At 44.9% G+C, this 17,180-nt stretch overlaps 1 protein-coding gene across 1 annotated transcript in view; it reads right to left on the reverse strand.

Annotated features, from left to right (window-relative positions):
- LOC142472337 (uncharacterized) overlaps window positions 1-15,092 on the reverse strand; it is a 41,366-nt gene extending 26,274 nt beyond the window's left edge. The window contains exons 1-2 of the mRNA XM_075579395.1: window positions 14,791-15,092; window positions 14,405-14,671 (exon numbers count right to left, since the gene is read on the reverse strand). The gene's annotated coding sequence lies outside the window, so the exon portion shown is untranslated. The remainder of the gene's footprint in view (window positions 1-14,404; window positions 14,672-14,790) is intronic.
- Window positions 15,093-17,180: the final 2,088 nt, after the last annotated feature.

Below are 17,180 nucleotides of genomic sequence, written 5' to 3' on the forward strand. Positions count from 1 at the left end.
TGTGTATCGGTGTGTGTGGGTGTGTGTGTATCAGTGGGTGTGTGTATCAGTGGGTGGGGGTATCAGTGGGTGGGGGGGGTGTATCAGTGGGTGTGTGTGTATCAGTGTGTGTGTGTGTATCAGTGTGTGTGTGTGTATCAGTGTGTGTGTGTGTGTATCAGTGTGTGTGTGTATCAGTGTGTGTGTGTGTATCAGTGTGTGTGTGTGTATCAGTGTGTGTGTGTGTGTATCAGTGTGTGTGTGTGTGTATCATTGGGTGTATGTGTATCAGTGGGTGTATGTGTATCAGTGTGTGTGTGTGTGTATATCAGTGGTGTGTGTATCAGTGTGTGTGTGTGTGTATCAGTGTGTGTATCAGTGTGTGTGTGTATCAGGGGGGTGTGTGTATCAGTGGTGTGTGTGTGTATCAGTGAGTGTGTGTGTGTGTATCAGTGGGTGTGTGTGTGTGTATCAGTGTGTGTGTGTGTGTGTGTATCAGTTGGTGTGTGTGTATCGGTGGGGTGTGGGTATCAGTGGGTGTGGGTATCAGTGGGTGGGGGTGTGTGTGTATCAGTGTGTGTGTATCAGTGGGTGGGTGTGTGTGTGTATCGGTGGGTGTGGGTGTGTGTATCAGTGGGTGTGTGTATCAGTGGGTGTGGGTATCAGTGGGTGGGGGTGTGTGTGTATCAGTGGGTGGGTGTGTATCAGTGTGTGTGTGTGTGTGTGTGTGTGTGTGTATGTGTATCAGTGTGTGTGTGTGTATCAGTGTGTGTGTGTGTGTATCAGTGTATGTGTGTGTGTGTGTGTGTATCAGTGTGTGTGTGTGTGTATCAGTGTGTGTGTGTGTGTGTATCAGTGTGTGTGTGTGTATCAGTGGGTGTATGTGTATCAGTGGGTGTATATGTATCAGTGGGTGTATGTGTATCAGTGGGTGTGTGTGTATCAGTGGGTGTGTGTATCAGTGGGTGTGGGTATCATTGGGTGGGTGTGTGTGTGTATCAGTGGGTTGGGTGGGTGTGTATCAGTGGGTGTCAGTGGGTGGGTGTGAGTATGAGTGGGAGTTGGTGTGGGTATCAGTGGGTGGGGGTGGGGGTGTGTATCAGTGGGTTGGGTGGGTGTGTCAGTGTGTGTGTGTGTATGTGTATGTGTATGTGTGTATCAGTGGGTGGGTGTCTCCCTCACCCTCCCTGTCTCTCCCTCTTTGTCTCCCCCCTCCCTTTCTCTCCCCTCCCTGTCTCTCCCTCCCTGTCTCTCCCTCCCTGTCTCTCACTCTCACTCCCTCCGTCTCTCCCTCCCTGTCTCTCCCTCTCCCTCCCTCCCTGTCTCTCTCTCCCTCTCCCTCCCTCCCTGTCTCTCCCTCCCTGTCTCTCCCCTCCCTGTCTCTCCCCTCCCTGTCCCTCCCTCCCTGTCTCTCCCTCCCTCCCTGTCTCTCCCTCCCTGTCCTCTCCCTCCCTGTCCCTCCCTCCCTGTATCTCCCTCCCTGTTCCTCCCTCCCTGTCCCTCCCTCCGTCCCTGTCTCTCCCTCCCTGTCCCTCCCTCTCTGTCTCTCCCTCCCTGTCTCTCCCTCCCTGTCTCTCCCTCCCTGTCTCTCCCTCCCTCCCTGTCTCTCCCTCCCTCCCTGTCTCTCCCTCTCCCCTCCCTCCCTGTCTCTCCCTCTCCCTCCCTCCCTGTCTCTCCCTCTCCCCCCCCTCCCTGTCTCTCCCTCCCTGTCTCTCCCTCTCCCTCCCTCCCTGTCTCTCCCTCCCTCCCTGTCTCTCCCTCTCTCTCCCTCCCTCCCTGTCTCTCCCTCCCTCCCTGTCTCTCCCTCTCCCTCCCTCCCTGTCTCTCTCTCTCTCTCTCTCTCTCTCTCTCTCTCTCTCTCTCTCTCTCTCTCTCTCTCTCTCTCTCTCTCTCCCTCCCTCTCTCTCTCTCTCTCTCTCTCTCTCTCTCTCTCTCTCTCTCTCTCTCTCTCTCTCTCTCTCTCTCTCTCTCTCTGTCTCTGTCTCTGTCTCTGTCTCTGTCTTTCTGTCTCTCTCTCTCTCTCTCCCCTGTCTCCCTCTCTCTCTCTCTCCCCCTGTCTCCCTCTCTCTCTCCCCCTGTCTCCCTCTCTCCCTGTCTCCCTCTCTCTCTCTCTCCCCCTGTCTCCCTCTCTCTCCCCCCTGTCTCCCTCTCTCTCTCCCCCTGACTCCCTCTCTCTCTCCCCCTGTCTCCCTCTCTCTCTCTCCCCCTGTCTCCCTCTTTCTCTCTCTCTCTCTCTCCCTGTCTCCCTCTCTCTCTCTCCCCCTGTCTCCCTCTCTCTCTCTCTCCCCCTCTGTCTCCCTCTCTCTCCCCCTGTCTCCCTCTCTCTCTCCCCCTGTCTCCCTCTCTCTCCGTCTCCCTCCCTGTCTCCCTCACCCTCTATGTCTTATCTTAACTGCCGTATACCTACATTGAAGTAACCTACCCTTCTTTCTTCCAGATCTGACTCAAGTTTCATGCGGGAGACAGGTAGGGAACACCTCCCCTCCAGTATAGTACCTTGAGGGACTGCGGATCAGGTAAGATCCCAGGCGGGATTGCGGCTTTAGAAATTGTGAAGAGGGGGCGTCCTGACACTGGTTAATGGGTTCAGAATCATTCACATCTGGGTTTTTTTTTCGATTAGTGAGGTCATCCGACGCACGCGCACACACGCACGTAACAAGGACTAATGGTAAAGTATAAGTGTACTACAATAAATAAACTGTTATGTAAAAAAAAAAGTGTCCCGGTTTTTCATTTTCAAAATCTGGTCACCCTACATATAACCTCTCCCTATAACGCCTCATATAACCCCTCCCTATAACCCCTCATATTACCCCATATAACCTCTCCCTATAACGCCTCCTATTGCTCCATATAACCTCTCCCTATAACGCCTCATATAACCCCTCCCTATAACCCCTCATATTACCCCATATAACCTCTCCCTATAACGCCTCCTATTGCTCCATATAACCTCTCCCTATAACGCCTCCTATTGCTCCATATAACCGCTCCCTATAACCCCTCATATTGCTCCATATAACCTCTCCCTATAACGCCTCCTATTGCTCCATATAACCTCTCCCTATAACGCCTCCTATTGCTCCATATAACCCCTCATATAACCCCTCCATATAACCCCTCCCTATAACACCTCATATTGCTCCATATAACCTCTCCCTATAACGCCTCATATTCCTCCATATAACCCCTCCCTATAACACCTCATATTGCTCCATATAATCTCTCCCTATAACCCCTCATATAACCCCTCCCTATAAAACCTCATATTGCTCCATATAACCCCTCCCTATAACCCTTCATATAACCCCTCCCTATAACACCTCATATTGCTCCATATAATCTCTCCCTATAACCCCTCATATAACCCCTCCCTATAACACCTCATATTGCTCCATATAACCTCTCCCTATAACCCCTCCCTATAACTCCTCATATTGCTCCATATAACCCCTCCCTATAACACCTCATATTGCTCCATATAACCTCTCCCTATAACCCCTCCCTATAACTCCTCATATTGCTCCATATAACCCCTCCCTATAACACCTCATATTGCTCCATATAACCTCTCCCTATAACCCCTCATATAACCCCTCCCTATAACACCTCATATTGCTCCATATAACCTCTCCCTATAACCCCTCATATAACCCCTCCCTATAACACCTCATATTGCTCCATATAACCTCTCCCTATAACCCCTCATATTGCTCACATATAACCTCTCCTTATAACCCCTCATATTGCTCCATATAACCTCTCCCTATAACACCTCATATTGCTCCATATAACCTCTCCCTATAACCCCTCATATTGCTCCATATAACCTCTCCCTATAACACCTCATATTGCTCCACATAACCTCTCCCTATAACCCCTCATATTGCTCCATATAACCTCTCCCTATAACACCTCATATTGCTCCATATAACCCGTCCCTATAACACCTCATATTGCTCCATATAACCTCTCCCTATAACACCTCATATTGCTCCATATAATCTCTCCCTATAACGCCTCATATAACCTCTCCCTATAACACCTCCTATTGCTCCATATAATCTCTCCATATAACCCCTCCCTATAACTCCTCATATTGCTCCATATAATCTCTCCCTATAAAACCTCATATTGCTCCATATAATCTCTCCCTATAACCCCTCATATTGCTCCATATAACCCCTCCCTATAACCCCTCATATAACCCCTCCCTATAACCCCTCATATAACCTCTCCCTATAACACCTCATATTGCTCCATATAATCTCTCCATATAACCTCTCCCTATAACCCCTCATATAACCCCTCCCTATAACACCTCATATTGCTCCATATAACCTCTCCCTATATCACATCATATTTCTCCATATAATCTCTCCATATAACCCCTCCCTATAACACCTCATATTGCTCCATATAACCCCTCCCTATAACACCTCATATTGCTCCATATAACCGCTCCCTATAACCCCTCCCTATAACTCCTCATATTGCTCCATATAATCTCTCCCTATAAACCCTCATATAACCCCTCCCTATAACACCTCATATTGCTCCCTATAACCCCTCCCTATAACACCTCATATTGCTCCATATAACCTCTCCCTATAACCCCTCATATAACCCCTCCCTATAACACCTCATATTGCTCCATATAACCTCTCCCTATAACCCCTCATATTCCTCCATATAACCCCTCCCTATAACACCTCATATTGCTCCATATAACCTCTCCCTATAACACCTCATATTGCTCCATATAATCTCTCCATATAACCCCTCCCTATAACACCTCATATTGCTCCATATAACCCCTCCCTATAACACCTCATATTGCTCCATATAATCTCTCCCTATAAACCCTCATATAACCCCTCCCTATAACACCTCATATTGCTCCCTATAACACCTCATATTGCTCCATATAACCTCTCCCTATAACCCCTCATATAACCCCTCCCTATAACACCTCATATTGCTCCATATAACCTCTCCCTATAACCCCTCATATTGCTCCATATAACCTCTCCCTATAAAACCTCATATTGCTCCATATAACCCCTCCCTATAACACCTCATATTACTCCATATAACCTCTCCCTATAACACCTCATATTGCTCCATATAACCTCTCCCTATAACCCCTCATATTGCTCCATATAACCTCTCCCTATAACCCCTCATATAACCCCTCCCTATAACACCTCATATTGCTCCATATAACCCCTCCCTATAACCCCTCATATTGCTCCATATAATCTCTCCATATAACCCCTCCCTATAACCCCTCATATTGCTCCATATAACCTCTCCCTATAACCCCTCATATAACCCCTCATATTGCTCCATATAACCCCTCCCTATAACACCTCATATTGCTCCATATAACCTCTCCCTATAACACCTCATATTGCTCCATATAACCTCTCCCTATAACCCCTCATATAACCCCTCCCTATAACACCTCATATTGCTCCATATAACCTCTCCCTATAACACCTCATATTGCTCCATATAACCTCTCCCTATAACACCTCATATTGCTCCATATAATCTCTCCATATAGCCCCTCATATAACCCCTCCCTATAACTCCTCATATTGCTCCATATAATCTCTCCCTATAACCCCTCATATAACCCCTCCCTATAACACCTCATATTGCTCCATATAACCCCTCCCTATAACACCTCATATTGCTCCATATAACCTCTCCCTATAACACCTCATATTGCTCCATATAACCTCTCCCTATAACCCCTCATATAACCCCTCCCTATAACTCCTCATATTGCTCCATATAATCTCTCCCTATAACCCCTCATATAACCCCTCCCTATAACACCTCATATTGCTCCATATAACCCCTTCCTATAACACCTCATATTGCTCCATATAACCCCTCCCTATAACCCCTCATATTGCTCCATATAATCTCTCCCTATAACCCCTCATATAACCCCTCCCTATAACACCTCATATTGCTCCATATAACCTCTCCCTATAACCCCTCATATTGCTCCATATAATCTCTCCATATAACCCCTCCCTATAACACCTCATATTGCTCCATATAATCTCTCCATATAACCCCTCATATTGCTCCATATAACCCCTCATATAACCCCTCCCTATAACACCTCATATTGCTCCATATAACCTCTCCATATAACCCCTCCCTATAACACCTCATATTGCTCCATATAATCTCTCCCTATAAACCCTCATATAACCCCTCCCTATAACACCTCATATTGCTCCATATAACCTCTCCCTATAACCCCTCATATTGCTCCATGTAACCTCTCCCTATAACCCCTCATATAACCCCTCACTATAACACCTCATATTGCTCCATATAACCCCTCCCTATAACCTCTCATATAACCCCTCCCTATAACACCTCATATTGCTCCATATAACCTCTCCCTATAACACCTCATATTGCTCCATATAACCTCTCCCTATAACCCCTCCCTATAACTCCTCATATTGCTCCATATAACCTCTCCCTATAACCCCTCATATTGCTCCATATAACCTCTCATATAACCCCTCCCTATAACACCTCATATTGCTCCATATAACCTCTCCCTATAACACCTCATATTGCTCCATATAACCTCGCCCTATAATCCCTCCCTATAACTTCTCATATTGCTCCATATAATCTCTCCCTATAACTTCTCATATTGCTCCATATAACCCCTCCCTATAACACCTCATATTGCTCCATATAATCTCTCCCTATAACGCCTCCTATTGCTCCATATAACCCCTCCCTATAACACCTCATATTGCTCCATATAACCTCTCCCTATAACCCCTCATATAACACCTCCCTATAACACCTCATATTGCTCCATATAACCTCTCCCTATAACCCCTCATATTGCTCACATATAACCTCTCCTTATAACCCCTCATATTGCTCCATATAACCTCTCCCTATAACACCTCATATTGCTCCATATAATCTCTCCCTATAACGCCTCATATAACCCCTCCCTATAACACCTCATATTGCTCCATATAACCTCTCCCTATAACACCTCCTATTGCTCCATATAATCTCTCCATATAACCCCTCCCTATAACTCCTCATATTGCTCCATATAATCTCTCCCTATAAAACCTCATATTGCTCCATATAATCTCTCCCTATAACCCCTCATATTGCTCCATATAACCCCTCCCTATAACCCCTCATATAACCCCTCCCTATAACCCCTCATATAACCTCTCCCTATAACACCTCATATTGCTCCATATAATCTCTCCATATAACCTCTCCCTATAACCCCTCATATAACCCCTCCCTATAACACCTCATATTGCTCCATATAACCTCTCCCTATAACACCTCATATTGCTCCATATAACCTCTCCCTATAACACCTCATATTGCTCCATATAATCTCTCCATATAACCCCTCCCTATAACACCTCATATTGCTCCATATAACCCCTCCCTATAACACCTCATATTGCTCCATATAACCGCTCCCTATAACCCCTCCCTATAACTCCTCATATTGCTCCATATAATCTCTCCCTATAAACCCTCATATAACCCCTCCATATAACACCTCATATTGCTCCCTATAACCCCTCCCTATAACACCTCATACTGCTCCATATAACCTCTCCCTATAACCCCTCATATAACCCCTCCCTATAACACCTCATATTGCTGCATATAACCTCTCCCTATATCCCCTCATATTCCTCCATATAACCCCTCCCTATAACACCTCATATTGCTCCATATAACCTCTCCCTATAACACCTTATATTGCTCCATATAATCTCTCCATATAACCCCTCCCTATAACACCTCATATTGCTCCATATAACCCCTCCCTATAACACCTCATATTGCTCCATATAATCTCTCCCTATAAACCCTCATATAACCCCTCCCTATAACACCTCATATTGCTCCCTATAACACCTCATATTGCTCCATATAACCCCTCCCTATAACACCTCATATTGCTCCATATAACCTCTCCCTATAACCCCTCATATAACCCCTCATATAACCCCTCATATAACCCCTCATATAACCCCTCCCTATAACACCTCATATTGCTCCATATAACCTCTCCCTATAACCCCTCATATAACCCCTCATATAACCCCTCATATAACCCCTCATATAACCCCTCCCTATAACACCTCATATTGCTCCATATAACCCCTCCCTATAACACCTCACATTGCTCCATATAACCTCTCCCTATAACACCTTATATTGCTCCATATAACCTCTCCCTATAACACCTTATATTGCTCCATATAATCTCTCCATATAACCCCTCCCTATAACACCTCATATTGCTCCATATAACCCCTCCCTATAACACCTCATATTGCTGCATATAACCCCTCCCTATAACACCTCATATTGCTCCATATAACCTCTCCCTATAACACCTCATATTGCTCCATATAACCTCTCCCTATAACCCCTCATATTGCTCCATATAACCTCTCCCTATAACCCCTCATATAACCCCTCCCTATAACACCTCATATTGCTCCATATAACCCCTCCCTATAACCCCTCATATTGCTCCATATAATCTCTCCATATAACCCCTCCCTATAACCCCTCATATTGCTCCATATAACCTCTCCCTATAACCCCTCATATAACCCCTCCCTATAACCCCTCATATTGCTCCATATAACCCCTCCCTATAACACCTCATATTGCTCCATATAACCTCTCCCTATAACACCTCATATTGCTCCATATAATCTTTCCATATAACCCCTCCCTATAACCCCTCATATTGCTCCATATAACCTCTCCCTATAACCCCTCATATAACCCCTCCCTATAACACCTCATATTGCTCCATATAACCTCTCCCTATAACACCTCATATTGCTCCATATAACCTCTCCCTATAACACCTCATATTGCTCCATATAATCTCTCCATATAGCCCCTCATATAACCCCTCCCTATAACTCCTCATATTGCTCCATATAATCTCTCCCTATAACCCCTCATATAACCCCTCCCTATAACACCTCATATTGCTCCATATAACCCCTCCCTATAACACCTCATATTGCTCCATATAACCTCTCCCTATAACACCTCATATTGCTCCATATAACCTCTCCCTATAACCCCTCATATAACCCCTCCCTATAACTCCTCATATTGCTCCATATAATCTCTCCATATAACCCCTCCCTTTAACCCCTCATATTGCTCCATATAACCTCTCCCTATAACCCCTCATATAACCCCTCCCTATAACACCTCATATTGCTCTATATAACCCCTCCCTATAACACCTCATATTGCTCCATATAACCCCTCCCTATAACCCCTCATATTGCTCCATATAATCTCTCCCTATAACCCCTCATATAACCCCTCCCTATAACACCTCATATTGCTCCATATAATCTCTCCATATAGCCCCTCATATAACCCCTCCCTATAACTCCTCATATTGCTCCATATAATCTCTCCCTATAACCCCTCATATAACCCCTCCCTATAACACCTCATATTGCTCCATATAACCCCTCCCTATAACACCTTATATTGCTCCATATAACCTCTCCCTATAACACCTCATATTGCTCCATATAACCTCTCCCTATAACCCCTCATATAACCCCTCCCTATAACTCCTCATATTGCTCCATATAATCTCTCCCTATAACCCCTCATATAACCCCTCCCTATAACACCTCATATTGCTCCATATAACCCCTCCCTATAACACCTCATATTGCTCCATATAACCCCTCCCTATAACCCCTCATATTGCTCCATATAATCTCTCCCTATAACCCCTCATATAACCCCTCCCTATAACACCTCATATTGCTCCATATAACCTCTCCCTATAACCCCTCATATTGCTCCATATAATCTCTCCATATAACCCCTCCCTATAACACCTCATATTGCTCCATATAATCTCTCCATATAACCCCTCATATTGCTCCATATAACCTCTCCCTATATCCCCTCCCTATAACACCTCATATTGCTCCATATAACCTCTCCCTATAACACCTCATATTGCTCCATATAACCTCTCCCTATAACACCTTATATTGCTCCATATAATCTCTCCATATAACCCCTCCCTATAACACCTCATATTGCTCCATATAACCCCTCCCTATAACACCTCATATTGCTCCATATAATCTCTCCCTATAAACCCTCATATAACCCCTCCCTATAACACCTCATATTGCTCCCTATAACACCTCATATTGCTCCATATAACCTCTCCCTATAACCCCTCATATAACCCCTCATATAACCCCTCATATAACCCCTCCCTATAACACCTCATATTGCTCCATATAACCTCTCCCTATAACCCCTCATATTCCTCCATATAACCCCTCCCTATAACACCTCATATTGCTCCATATAACCTCTCCCTATAACACCTTATATTGCTCCATATAATCTCTCCATATAACCCCTCCCTATAACACCTCATATTGCTCCATATAACCCCTCCCTATAACACCTCATATTGCTCCATATAACCCCTCCCTATAACACCTCATATTGCTCCATATAACCTCTCCCTATAACACCTCATATTGCTCCATATAACCTCTCCCTATAACCCCTCATATTGCTCCATATAACCTCTCCCTATAACCCCTCATATAACCCCTCCCTATAACACCTCATATTGCTCCATATAACCCCTCCCTATAACCCCTCATATTGCTCCATATAATCTCTCCATATAACCCCTCCCTATAACCCCTCATATTGCTCCATATAACCTCTCCCTATAACCCCTCATATAACCCCTCCCTATAACCCCTCATATTGCTCCATATAACCCCTCCCTATAACACCTCATATTGCTCCATATAACCTCTCCCTATAACACCTCATATTGCTCCATATAATCTTTCCATATAACCCCTCCCTATAACCCCTCATATTGCTCCATATAACCTCTCCCTATAACCCCTCATATAACCCCTCCCTATAACACCTCATATTGCTCCATATAACCTCTCCCTATAACACCTCATATTGCTCCATATAACCTCTCCCTATAACACCTCATATTGCTCCATATAATCTCTCCATATAGCCCCTCATATAACCCCTCCCTATAACTCCTCATATTGCTCCATATAATCTCTCCCTATAACCCCTCATATAACCCCTCCCTATAACACCTCATATTGCTCCATATAACCCCTCCCTATAACACCTCATATTGCTCCATATAACCTCTCCCTATAACACCTCATATTGCTCCATATAACCTCTCCCTATAACCCCTCATATAACCCCTCCCTATAACTCCTCATATTGCTCCATATAATCTCTCCCTATAACCCCTCATATAACCCCTCCCTATAACACCTCATATTGCTCCATATAACCCCTCCCTATAACACCTCATATTGCTCCATATAACCCCTCCCTATAACCCCTCATATTGCTCCATATAATCTCTCCCTATAACCCCTCATATAACCCCTCCCTATAACACCTCATATTGCTCCATATAACCTCTCCCTATAACCCCTCATATTGCTCCATATAATCTCTCCATATAACCCCTCCCTATAACACCTCATATTGCTCCATATAATCTCTCCATATAACCCCTCATATTGCTCCATATAACCTCTCCCTATATCCCCTCCCTATAACACCTCATATTGCTCCATATAATCTCTCCATATAACCCCTCCCTATAACCCCTCATATTGCTCCATATAACCTCTCCCTATAACACCTCATATTGCTCCATATATTCTCTCCCTATAAACCCTCATATAACCCCTCCCTATAACACCTCATATTGCTCCATATAACCTCTCCCTATAACCCCTCATATTGCTCCATGTAACCTCTCCCTATAACCCCTCATATAACCCCTCACTATAACACCTCATATTGCTCCATATAACCCCTCCCTATAACCCCTCATATAACCCCTCCCTATAACACCTCATATTGCTCCATATAACCTCTCCCTATAACACCTCATATTGCTCCATATAACCTCTCCCTATAACCCCTCCCTATAACTCCTCATATTGCTCCATATAACCTCTCCCTATAACCCCTCCCTATAACTTCTCATATTGCTCCATATAATCTCTCCCTATAACTTCTCATATTGCTCCATATAACCCCTCCCTATAACACCTCATATTGCTCCATATAATCTCTCCCTATAACGCCTCCTATTGCTCCATATAACCCCTCCCTATAACACCCCATATTGCTCCATATAATCTCTCCATATAACCGCTCATATAACCCCTCCCTATAACACCTCATATTGCTCCATATAACCCCTCCCTATAACCCCTCATATTGCTCCATATAATCTCTCCATATAACCCCTCCCTATAACACCTCATATTGCTCCATATAATCTCTCCATATAACCCCTCCCTATAACCCCTCATATTGCTCCATATAACCTCTCCCTATAACCCCTCATATAACACCTCATATTGCTCCATATAATCTCTCCCTATAAACCCTCATATAACCCCTCCCTATAACACCTCATATTGCTCCCTATAACCCCTCCCTATAACCCCTCATATTGCTCCATATAATCTCTCCCTATAACCCCTCATATAACCCCTCCCTATAACACCTCATATTGCTCCATATAATCTCTCCCTATAAACCCTCATATAACCCCTCCCTATAACACCTCATATTGCTCCATATAACCTCTCCATATAACCCCTCCCTATAACACCTCATATTCCTCCATATAACCCCTCCCTATAACCCCTCATATTGCTCCATATAACCTCTCCCTATAACCCCTCATATAACCCCTCCCTATAACACCTCATATTGCTCCATATAATCTCTCCCTATAAACCCTCATATAACCCCTCCCTATAACACCTCATATTCCTCCATATAATCTCTCCCTATAACACCTCATATTGCTCCATATAACCTCTACCTATAACCCCTCATATAACCCCTCCCTATAACACCTCATATTGCTCCATATAACCTCTCCCTATAACCCCTCTCTATAACACCTCATATTCCTCCATTTAATCTCTCCCTATAACACCTCGTATTGCTCCATATAATCTCTCCCTATAACCCCTCATATAACCCCTCCCTATAACACCTCATATTGCTCCATATAACCTCTCCCTATAACCCCTCCCTATAACACCTCATATTGCTCCATATAATCTCTCCCTATAAACCCTCATATAACCCCTCCCTATAACACCTCATATTCCTCCATATAATCTCTCCCTATAACACCTCATATTGCTCCATATAACCTCTCCCTATAACCCCTCATATAACACCTCATATTTCTCCATATAATCTCTCCCTATAACACCTCCTATTGCTCCATATAATCTCTCCCTATAACACCTCCTATTGCTCCATATAATCTCTCCCTATAACCCCTGCCTATAACTCCTCCTATTACTCCATATAACCCTTCTCTATAACTCCTCCTTTTACCCCATATAACCGCTCCCTATAATTCACCCTATTACCCCATATACCCGCTCCCTATACCACCTCATATTGCCCCATATAACCACTCCCTATAACTCCCCCTAGCACCCCATATAACTCCTCTTATTACCCCATATAACCATTGCCTATATCTCCCCCTATTACTACATTTAACCTCTCCCTATTGCCCCATATATCCTCTCCTTGTAACTCCCCTATTGCCCCATATAACCATCTCCATATACAGACTCTGTAAAATGAATCCTCCTGGACAGAAAATAGCACGGTAAGGCTGCATTTAAAATGTGTGTATATATATATATATATATATATATATATATATATATATATATATATATATATATATATATATATATATATCCAATGTGGTCTTTCTCCCTCCTAATAGAGGTAAATGAGAATTTTGATCCTAATAGAGGTCAATGAGAATTTTGATCCTAATAGAGGTAAATGAGAATTGTAATCCTAATAGAGGTATATTAGTATTTTATCTGGTAGTGTTAGGACCTGTGAACAGGTGTCTGCCTTGTCGTGGCTCTCAAGCTTACAACGCTTTTGCCAAAGGGTTAAACTAAATGACCCTTTTCCGGAGAATATGTGAGTATGTTGCTGTGTGTTTTTGTCGTGTTGGATGTGGCATTGGGCTTCTCTGCCGTCTGCTGCATATATTTAAAATGTGTCTGCAAATACTAAGTGAAACACCTTCACTCGGCGACGTGTGTCCCCTTCTTTCCCTCCGTGTATAACAGCCGATAATTGCACACAGCGTTGCTGTTGCCTGGCTAACTGGTGTTATAATATATGATAATGAGATGTGATTATAGAGCTGGATTAGACAGAATACCCCGGGTTACCCCGTTACCCCGTTACCCCGGGACACAGAGATAATATTACATACCTGCGATTATAGGGCTCTCTCGTTACACGGGGACATGCTCTCGCAGCTCAGCCTCACTGACAGCTCGTTCCAATGTACCTTCCATACCGTCTCCTCCTCAGACACACCCCTGGCAGGTCCGTCACTGCACAGCTACATCCACAGCTATTACATTGCGGTGTACCGGCTTCTTTCCCGTGTGACCCATTACTTTGCCGCATTCTCTCTCGCCGTCCCATCGTGTTCTTGGTGTAGCTGATGGGTGACTGTGCAGACACTCCCACTGCGCTGCGGAACAAATCACACAGACCATCCTATCTTAGTATGTGCGATAAGCGTATATCGGGAGGGAGAGGGGGGAATCCTATTCTCACGGGTCTCACTACTGCTCTAAAAGCCGTCCTCACCCGTCATTGCGGCTCTGCGAATCCACGCGGTGCGAGCAAATTCAGGCAACTCACGGTATTCCAGTCCTTCCGTTACGCCCAAAACGCCAAAGCGTTCGGGGATACGCCCAAATGTTATCTCGCCACCTCAAGTGCACGGAAAACAAAAATGGGATTAGGCAAATGGAGTTGGAGAGGCCTCGCCCCAACCGCGAAAACCGCTGATCGCGCATCTATCGAGGCAATGTTACCAGGCGCAAGGTCGGGAGAAAAATATGTTGATCGTATTTCTGAAACTTTTGCATTTAGGACTTTATGCAGGAACAAGGATACCAGAAAAGTGCCCAAATTGGCCAGATTGAGGCATTCTTGCCTGTACCCGTGGGGGCTCTTACCCATGGGGGCTCTTACCCATGGGGGCTCTTACCCCTTCACTGGACTTTCACATGAGAATTTGAGATATTGCATATAATCACGGGCGCCCTTGTAAGACCCATCGTGACCCAACATGACACTGAGGGCTGTATTAGACTTCTTCTGGTGCTGGGAGATACTTGACCACACACTGACTTGAAGAAGCTGTAAGGTGCCTTCCAGAGCGGGAATAAGTCGTGGCAGAAGATGGTCGCAGGACCGAGATACACAAGTAATAAAATGGAAGGAGACCCTTCTCTCTCCTTCACACAATCACAGACACACGTGTAACCGACATTATACTGGGAAGTCTGGCCCCTGTATCGGTCATGTAGAGGATTAGCGATATAAGCCAAGATAATCAGTGACAGCTCCCGTCTTATTAATAACTTGTGGCTGGTTGGAAAGAGAGAAACCCAGTAGGGGATCCCGATAACCGCCAGCTACTCCTGTCCCATGGTGTCAACTATAAACCTTCTGACATTCCTTCATCTACGGGGGCAAGCTCCCTTCCCGCACCTGTTCCTGCTGCCGCTTCCTACGCCCTTATCCCCCAATGTCCCACATTGACTCCATTGGCTCCTCTTCTGAATCACAGCCCACCCCTCCAGTCAATGTAGGACATGTCAGGCGAGGAGGGGGAGATGAGTCTCCCTCTGTGTCTGGTGAGGCTGAGAAGGGGGTGTACTCCGCCAAATGGAAAGGGACGTAGACTTCCTTTTGATGGTGGGAGTGACTGCTCACCATGTTCTTCCTGTGGTCTAGGGACACCTATCATGAGCCCATCTGTATCCAGTAAAGTGATCCCCCAAGATCAAGAGGGGGCAGTGACGACCCTCCTCTGTACCCTACAATTTATTTTTTGGCTAATTCTGGACAGAGAGGAGCATCTTTTCATCGTTCTTGTGCCAGCTCCTCCTTGGTGCAGTGCGAGACTTTGTGGGGTCAGTGTCGAAAATAATGTTAGAATTTCATTATTTAGGTTAGAAATAGAACTAAAATTCACATTAGAGTCTCGGCTAAGAATGTGTGTTGTGTTGGGGGTAAGGTTACAGTTTAAAGATGACATCTGCTGGTGCCATGTAAATCAGTGTCTGTGCTGCAGGAAACACGCACTGTTAGTGTGTGAGGTGTGTATCCACCTGCAGCTGCTTCTTATTTACATGAAATGGTTAAACCCTTGAGACTGGAGGTGTGTGGGAAGGGGGGGGGGGGGAGGGAGGCTGTCATTTGTTTCTCCACAAACATTCACCTGCTGAACACCTGAACGCAAGCTCGTGATTAGTTATCCTGAAATGCATATTCTCCTGATATACAGTGTACACCATAAGGTGAGGTAAAGGCACTTTCTGAAAATAAAAGAATAGCGTAACTCGACAGATCCTCTGTATAAATACACACATAAAATTAAGCTTTATTTAGGGTGAAAACGTGTTAAAAATATACATATTATGCATAAGTTCTCCTCCTTACTGTCACTGCTCCCCACTCGCCTGCTCCTCCCTACATATCACTTTAATCTCTCTCTCTGTCTCTGTCACTGCTCCCCACTCGCCTGCTCCTCCCTACATATCACTTTAATCTCTATGCTTCTGCTCATCTCCGGCGCTCTACCGATTACTGTCTCCTCTCCAACCTTTCACCTCCACTGCGCGCTCTCTCTGTGTGTCTGTGTGTCTGTGTGTCTGCTTGTCTGTCTCTCTCTCTCTGTCTCTCTGTCTCTCTCTCTGTCTCTCTCTCTCTGTCTCTCTGTGTCTCTCTCTGTCTCTCTCTGTCTCTCTCTGTCTCTCTCTGTGTGTCTCTCTGTGTCTCTCTCTGTGTCTCTCTGTCTCTCTCTCTCTCTGTGTCTCTCTCTGTCTCTCTGTCTCATTAGCCCTGTTTCCCTCGCTGCCCCTTACCTGTGGGACTCCCTCACACTCTGTATGCACCGAGCACCTTCTCTCCCTCGCTGCCCCTTACCTGTGAGACTCCCTCACACTCTGTATGCACCGAGCACC

The sequence above is a fragment of the Ascaphus truei genome, chromosome 1 (genome assembly GCF_040206685.1).
Source record: "Ascaphus truei isolate aAscTru1 chromosome 1, aAscTru1.hap1, whole genome shotgun sequence".
Taxonomy (NCBI): domain Eukaryota; kingdom Metazoa; phylum Chordata; class Amphibia; order Anura; family Ascaphidae; genus Ascaphus; species Ascaphus truei.